The sequence below is a fragment of the Suricata suricatta genome, chromosome 3 (assembly GCF_006229205.1).
Source record: "Suricata suricatta isolate VVHF042 chromosome 3, meerkat_22Aug2017_6uvM2_HiC, whole genome shotgun sequence".
Taxonomy (NCBI): Eukaryota; Metazoa; Chordata; class Mammalia; order Carnivora; family Herpestidae; genus Suricata; species Suricata suricatta.
Window position 1 is genome coordinate 82,300,051 of NC_043702.1, and position 8,950 is coordinate 82,309,000.

The 8,950-nt window shown below is 37.9% G+C and overlaps 1 long non-coding RNA gene across 1 annotated transcript in view; it reads right to left on the minus strand.

The window, feature by feature from the left end:
* LOC115286516 overlaps positions 1 to 8,430 on the minus strand; it is an 84,392-nt gene extending 75,962 nt beyond the window's left edge. The window contains exons 1-2 of the long non-coding RNA XR_003906101.1: positions 8,295 to 8,430; positions 4,370 to 4,457 (exon numbers count right to left, since the gene is read on the minus strand). This is a non-coding gene — a long non-coding RNA (uncharacterized LOC115286516). The remainder of the gene's footprint in view (positions 1 to 4,369; positions 4,458 to 8,294) is intronic.
* Between the last annotated feature and the right edge of the window lie 520 nt (positions 8,431 to 8,950).

The following is an 8,950-nucleotide window of genomic DNA, read 5'->3' on the forward strand; positions in this document are numbered from 1 at the left end:
TCCCAGCCTTCCCTCCGCCCAGCATGGATGCATGATCATTGCCAACCCTCATTTGTGTTTCTGACATTAATGACTTTTGGCTTTTTTAGTATATCTGAGAAAAAGATTGGAGATTCCCATGAATAAAACACTACAGTGGCAATAATATTTCAACCAGGATTCAGTCTCTTTCCATCATTCTCAAACACAGGTTACCGGTTTTCAAAACTATTTCAGCTAGGGAATGTTTATGTACGATAAAACTAAATGTAAACGGGGGTTTAAGGTGATTGCCCAGTTGCTTTAGATAACAAAATCTCTGCTGGCTTTCAAACTTATATTGAAACAGTATGCTAGTTCTGCTCTGACAGTATATAAAGATGCTGGCTTTCCTAGACACATAAGCGAAGTCTTTTATGAGCTCATAAAGGCCAGACTTCGGAATATTTAAATATTGGGTAATTCATAGAACAATATCTTTAGTCATTCAGCTAACGTAGAAGGCAACCACAATTTATTCTTCTAAGATCTCTTCCTCTCATTTTTTTATATTCTTAGGAGGTGGAAGTTATTTAGAAAAGACCTAAATACATTTTTTATTATTATTGAACTATCAAAGATGTGCTCTCTTGTGGGACTCCTTCTCTTCCTCACTGTGTGTATGTTAACCCACTTCAGAGACAATGGTGAGATGAACCCAAAATGCCAACTGACTATTTGCATTATAAATGGAGGCACAAAAGGATATTTTAAAACTGTTGGTTGATCTGGCATATCAAAGATTTCTTTCTAAGCTATTTCAGTGACTGCATTGAAGTAAACTGAAAGCAATGGCTTAAAAGGGGCAAAAAAAAAAAAAGCTTATAAAAAAAATCTTATTTCCATGGAAAAATTCAGTTTACTCTCCTAACTTCCCCGCCTTTTGAATTACTTCTCTTTCTTACCCTCTTCTCTATTTGCAAGACTCAACGAGGAAGGAATCCGGAGTTCTCTGAATTCAAGTGTTATGCGGGTTCTCTGGAGTACAATCTGTTTTCCTTGCCTTGTCAAACTTGCGCTCAAACTTCTAGCAAATAGCCTAAGTCCCATTATTTTTTTGTTCTATTGAGCTAATTACCAATATTGTGGCTTTGATTCTATGCATGTGTCTACCATTTTCCTCTGTTTTATAAAGGACCTAACAGAATTACAGGTCATTAGAGTGTCTACCTGCGAGTCAATACAAATGAAATGGATGAAATTTAAACAAAAAGTTTCCACGTCTTCACAATTGCTACAGCTTTCTGAACTTCCCCTTTAACCTTCATAGATCTTGGTTTTATTTTCTGTTTTCAAAATGGAGGTCAGGGCCTTCCTAAGAATCATGGGAAAGTTGAACTGGGCTGTAGACAGGTGGTGTTTCAATTTGACTAAATAACCACTGAACATGGTACAGACCTCCAAGGAAGAGGCAAAGTTTGCCATATGGTACTGGCAGTGCCTGTGGAAGGAACTGGACTTCTCCTTTTCTAGCATTATCTGGGAGGAGTAGAGATATAAAGGCTGACGACTCTTTACAGGCTCATAGGATGGAGAAAAATATGCAGTGCTCACAGAATATGAAACCTTATTATCGGAACACTAAGGGGAAGACAAAGTACTTTGGTCAGCAAATTCTTAGAAGGAAAATGCACGCTATTACTAAATTTGTCTATACAATAAGGTATCTCAGAAAAGTTATGCCCATATTTGACCATTTGTCATTTTCAAGTATTATTTTAACTATGTGCTCTCTGGAGAAGATATCCTAGCTGCCTCTCTTTTTACAGTGCTAGAGTATTTATACTAAATTAGTTTAATATCTGACATATGTGCACCTACAATATCAAACTCCTACAAAACTATGCCAAAGTTTGCTTCTTATCACATTTTCTTATACTTTATATTGATAGGAAAATAGTTCATGTGGGAACAGCTATCAGTCTCTTTGTTCTGATTTTGTTTAAAGTAGAAAATTTTTTTGGACGTGCGATGTTGAGGACACAGAACTCTACTGAAAATTCCACCAACTATTTCAGTGTTACTCTTTGGAAATGCATACAACCTGACTCCCAACCATCTGAACATCTACGCCACCACACACCCTGACTACCACACAAGCAAAAACAAAAGTAGAAAGGAAATAACAAGATATCACCGTAGATTCAGTAAAATAATATTAAGATTACATTTTGGATAATGCTGACAAAGGGAGATGCTGGTGTTGCCATTTAACAATATGGAGCTTATTAGACCAGAGATACATCTGTCTCTAATTAAGTTAGGGGCTATAGTATGTAATCATTTCAGCTCTACAATGAAATTCATTTCTTTAGGGTGGTTAGATACTTGATTTGAAAAACTACTGTCTAGTCTTGAACAATAATGCAAAAGTTGCTTCCCAATTAAGCCTACAATACCTAGTTATCTGTCAAATTATGTCAGCATTGCTTTTAAAAAAATCAGACCATCAGAAAGGCAGCCATGAGTCACTAACTTTGGTATCATACCTAGCTAAATTTGAGCCACAATATGAGCTTCAACTGTGGATTCTGAATGCATTTATTCATTGTCTATCAATTTGCCAACCTTTCTAAAGTGCAAGATCATAAAAATCATAGAAATTGATATTTTCTTGAGGCTGCATAAAGCTTCAAATTATATTTGGCAATGACTCATTCTAGAGGAAAACTTTAGTAATGTTCTATCATTGCCACATATTCCTGTGCCCGTGTTAGAAACACCTCAGTATCTGTCCCTTTCTGACACTACCTCTTACCTACTTCCTCCAGAGTTATGAGACTCAAGGCCACATTATAATGACCTTTGCCATATTTCACTAAGACTTCTTTCCAATCTTGCCACTAAGTCTTCCTGAAAACACATCTCCTTTAAATTGTCCATCTAAATGTCTCAGGGGAAGTCTAATCTACCTGTCTGTAATAAAAATAAAAATTCATAACAATCCAAAGGAGGCCAGAACCATGATATCTGAACATGCTGTTGTCTCAATCCAGTTGGCATTTCTGTAAATTGTCCTTCTCACAGACTTCCTACGCAGTATAATTTAAAAGTTTATTTAGCATAATTTCATAAGATTCCACACATATCAGAAGTCAAAATGTGACTGGTAAATCTTTATATTTAAACAACTATTTTTACCAAATACATAGCTATTGGAAATATATTTAAACATGATAGAAGGAAAATTTTTTCAGAGAAAAAGATTCACTCCTGCCCATCCCCTCACCTAGGAAAGAAACATATGTTATGGATGTAAATATTTAACTGGACAAACAGACACTTGCTAAATCCCATCAAATACAATAAGATCAGTTTGATTATTAATGATAAACATCTTATTGTTCATTTCTAACTGTGTCTGAAAAAAATCCAGGATTTCATTTAATCTCTGCTGGTACTAAAAACAGTCAGAAAGCAATGAATTCTAGGACAGCCCATGTTGCAAGAAAGGCTGCTTGCAGTGTGCCAGATAAAAACGACCCCCCCTCCCCCACAGCAGGTTCAGATACACCGGAGTAGGTTTTCCTGTTATTCTGACACACGCCTTTCTTCCCATATTAACAATAAAAGTTTGGTGTGCTATCTTACTGCAGAAGTTCCTTCCTGAGTACAAGCATGTCTTATCTGTTGAGAAATTCTGACACCAGGTAGATAGTTGTTTATGTCAAAAAGCATCTCTTGGGCAGATAACTGAGTGTTTTGAGAACCTAGATAAATGAGCAAATTCTCTGGGCAAATATACAAAACACTGCAAATATAAGGCAGCTTTTTTCTGAAAAGACTATTATGCATTTTGATGATGGATATGTCTACATACTACCCTGTCATGACCATGTTGTGAGGCTCTCCAACACATGCCCACCCCCACAAACCTCAATACAGTTTGCCTTTGCTCAGTTTCTACAATCTTGCCAACAGTAAAAAAGGGATTGCTCTTCCCTAAATACTCTTGCTTTCTCCTACTCTCTGTCACACAGGGATCATGCTAAGGAAAATCAAACAAACAAACAAACAAAAACAAAAAGACCACACAAATCACCTTTGCTCTTTCCCTGCATCTCAGCCAGGGCTAAAAGTTAGCAGGTGTTGCTGACCTTCCCCCCAAATCGGCTTGCTGATTTTCCACCACTCTGTTCCTGCTGCTGAAAAGGGGTCAATCAGATAAACTAACTTCGGTTCATGTGTTCACACATTACTGATTTATCCTTCCAGGTAACTAAATATCTTATCTAAATATAAATGTACAATGGTTAGCTAAGACCTCAATCACCCGTTTGTTATTTCTTAAACACTGAGTATGGGTTGAGCACTCTGCCGAGGTTACGAAGATGAATAAGAGAGTCCTCACCTTCCGGGTGCTCACAGTTCAGCGAAGTCAGCAGATATAAACACCGTGGTAAATGTAAATGCCGTGATAGGGACATGTCCAGGATATCCTGAGAAAACAGGGGGAAAGTCAGAGTCACGCAGCTTTATGAAAAGGATAGGAGCAGAGGTAACTCTAAATACCACATAATACAAGAATCCTAAGGTCTGGACTGTGCTAAGGGGCTAACATTTTTATTTACTTGTGTGCTGAACGTTAGGAGCCACCTCAGACAAAACATCGTAGGCAACTACAATGAGTTCTACCTCCTGAACCTGCTTCCTCATCTCCCCTCTCCTTTCCAAACTCACTGCCTGCGTCCAGGGCCTCTTCATCTACCTGGACTATGCCATCCCTATTGCCTGGGTTCTTCTAGTCAGTCTCTGGCCTCCACACTGTTAGCTTACTGAATTTGCTAAAAAGTCCTTAGCACACCTTGTGGGTTGAAGCAAGAGTCTGAAAAAGACACAGGAGAAGTGCCTCCTGACACAATATGAAAATAGCAAATAAAGAAAAGTGAGAAGGGCATCCCAGAAGGACCAGCCTGGGCAAAATTATGGCGGTGGGGACAAAGTGAGTAGGATAATATGTAAAGTTCTAATGTTTGCATACGGATAGACTCTGGTTTGAATGATCTCAAGCCAATGGAAGAGATATTTTTAGTCAAGTGAGTCTCAGGAGGACATTTAGTCAGCCCTCCTAAAGCAGCTACTTCCTTTTCTGACACCAAGACCAGTCCTAACTTCAGAATTTCTCTTCCACTCACAAAACCTCCTCCAGAGACAGTGCTTCCTCTCCTTTCCCTAACTTAGGCTGCTCCATCCATCCCCTCAGTTTTCACTGGTTCATATAATTCTTTATAACTATTTTGATATCGTTCTCAATTATTACTTCACCACCACCCCCAACAACACTTTGGAGAAAAGAGACTTGAATGCTATTTCTTTCTCTTCTCCCTTTCTGAACATTTTAGAAGTCTGTTAATTTGCCATCTGACTTAGCATTCTATAACAGAAGCAGACATTATTTTTTCATTATTGTTTCCCAAGCAATACAATCAGAGGTATCAACCAAGTCATTCATGACGGGAGCATAGTGTCCAAGGTCATTAGATATGAAATAGGAGTAAAACTAGCTTGAGAATGCTTACAATAGACCAGGTATCTTGTACCCACTGTCGCAATTAATTTTCACATACCATCAGTATTGCAATATTAGTATTATTAACCCTATTTGATAGATGAGAAAACTGAAGCTCAGAGAGATTAATTTTGCCAAGTTTTTCAACATTCAATGAATAAATATTTACAGACACACTCATAGTGAGGAACTGATGCTTAGTTAACACAACATGGCCCATGCCCGTATGGAACTTATAGTCTAGTAAAGAAATCAGGCCACAGAACCAACATCCACACAAATGAATGTGAAATGGTGCATTTGAGAGGTTTTAACCTGGTCAGGAGAGTTAAGAGAAAGTCTTACTGTGGAAGAGAGCTAAAGGTCACCAGGATATAATTATGGGAGGATAGGAGGAAAGATTCTTTCTGGTGTAACAGGACAAAGTTAGGATGCAAACCTACATCCATCTGACTTACAAGCTCGCAGTCCAAATATTTTTGAAATCCATGAGATCAAAATAAACAATTTAAACACACACACAGCTCTCAATGGTCACTTTCGAAGAATGCTAGAAAATAAGCTGAAACTGGTAAATAAAGGGTTAAACCCAGAATTTATCCTGAGTTGCATATACAAGTTATAATGAATATATAATTTTCAAGTCATCAAGTTTCTCTTAATAAAAACATTTCAGCTCCTAGGATAAAAAAGGAATTAATTATATTAATAAAATTAATACACTATAGCCTATAATGATAAAATCTAAACAATACTGAATAACGGTTATTAATATCATAAAAAAGGAGGCAATGAGACATTATTTGCTTCCTGATGAAAATACACTACACCTCTATGAAGGGCTGTCAAAAAAAATGGAATCTAATCATGCCTTTAAGTATCAATTTATAGGAAACAGAAGGGACTGAAGAACATGTCAAGAGATAACATAGAAATTTAATCATCAAAATCAGAAAATTCATGGGACAAATAGATATTAAGGGAGGGAAGACAATAAGATAGAAGGACACCTATAGATTAAAAGAGCCTGAAGAGAAATATTCACCAATAGCTAGTTATGGACTTATTAGGAACCAGATTAAAACAAATTGTTAAATATCCATATACATGAGAAGATTGGAGAAATCTAACCTCTGACTTCTTACTGAATAATAAATACTAAGGAATTTTTGGTAAATTTTTAGGTGTGTTGATGATATTGTAATTGCCTTTTAAATAAATAGAGTTCTTAACTTTTAGAGATATATTTGAAAATATTTACAGATAAAATTTCGTGAGAGATTTGCCCCAAAATAATCTTAGTAAAAATAAGATTAAGTGAACATGTAGATGAAACAAGATTGTCCATGAATTGATTGTTGAATCTTCATGGGAACATGGAAATTCATTATACTCTTTACTACATTTTTGTGTGCATTTGAAATATATGTTTCAATAATGAATTTGATGTAATTGCTTAATACAAGTGTTTTGTTTTCCCTGTGCTCCTCTTTACCGCCTCCCTCCATCAGAAAAAGGGATCCTGTGAGTCAGGGGGCTATCATTGCTTTAATTACCATCCCGTCTCTTGCTGGATAAGGTAGTTCTTAACCAAAATGTAGTTTGGCCAACTCTGAAATATGCTAGAAGAGACATACTTTCCAGCCCTGACCCTAGGCAGCCTAAAAAGTGCACACCCTTCAAAACTATTTAGATTACACCCTGTCACACCTCTTCCTCATTTTTCAACTTCACTTTTTACCATCCTGCATTTTGACATTATGGACATTTACAATTATCAGCAAGGACATAGTCCTTCTCCATAGTTACTGTAAGTTTACTTAGTGTTTACCTAGAAAAGTCCAGAGTCAGTGGCATGCAAACTTAAGCCTTTAGAGACCTTTGGGTCCAGCTCCCTCAATTCTCAGAGGCAGTAAGTTAGTCCTCAACAGGTAAGGGGACTTGCCCAGAGGACGTGCTGGATAGAAGTGCCAGACCTGGGCTCTTTAAAATGGCTCACATGGTGTTTCTTTCCAATTCTCAAAAAACAGAGGATCACTCAAGACTATAAATTTATGATTTATTTTAGCCAATGTTGTCCCAAAATGTAAAACCCTAAACAACATAGTTGACTTCCTTGACCACCACCCCGCCTGCTGTGATAGCATGATAATGAACAGAGGTGGGCTCTGGCTTCGGCAGGACTCAGACGCTTGAAGGTGCTGCCCAGCCGGAAACGGGTGACTCCATGAGCAGTGCACAGTGGGCCATGCTTTCTCACCTGGAAGAAGCCACCTGTACCTTCAGCCTACTCTGTGGAACGCTTCTTGTTTTTTTGTTTTTGTTTTTTTGACTTTTGCTTAATCCTTGCCTAGGTCCCTTGACTTTATTTACAGTTTCAAAAAGCCTTCTATATATGTATAAAAAAAAACTACTAGGGAGCATTTAAAACACTCTCTTTCTCTCACTTGACACTAAACAGATACTAAATGGAACAAAATTAACATCCTTAATTAGTGCTCTGGCATCAGTCATTCCTGCACTGAAGCAATTGGATAAGTGACCATTGCAAATAATGTTACAATTTCTTCTCTGTTAATTTCCCATAAATGCATAAAATTCTGCCATCCCATTCTGTAAGTTTTATAGTTTTCCAAGAAAGCCATACCCAAGAATAACAAGCGAATCGCCCAAGGTCTCAGAGGTAGTGAGAACATTGCCGAGAGCTAGGCCTCTAGCTGATCCCAAACCCACTCCTCCCACACAGCACAAGAGGGAGAAAAAGTACCATGTGAGTGTCTTTCGGGGCTCAGAGGAAGAACAGTCTCCCCAGGAAAGGACCGTCAAGACATTGAGGTCCTCTGTTAAATCCTCTTCATGATCCTTCTGGCAAAGTTCAAAACACATTCTGTGCTTTTTAGAGAGAGCTGTAAAATGGCTGCCGGAGAACAGCCTCGAAGTGAACCTGATATTGGGTGTGTGTAAACGGTTCATGACTCTGCTGTTTAGTGCACATGAGTCACCCAGAACACCGTGAGGCTCCAACATAAACCATGTCCTCAGGCCTCACCCTCAGCCCCTGCCACAAGCTTATTCACACATGATGTGCTAGCCTGGCACTTGAAACCCGCAGATCATCTGTGAGTCAGACCTCATTATGTGGAACATTCAGACTTGCTATCCTCATGTTGGCCATTATTTTCTTTCTGTATCTCTGTCTCTGTCTCTGTCCCTCTCTCTCTCTCTCTTCCCACTTTCTTTCTCTCTCTCTCTCTCTCTCTCTCTCTCTCTCTCAGCTATGATGGAATTCATTGATCACATAATTCATTCCTTTTGCTAGACCCTCACTTTTTAAGGGAAATATATGCATGCATATTTTCACATGTATTTTTAACAGAAAATGAGGAAATAAACAATATGGGTTTCTTGTTCATTTTCAGTTCT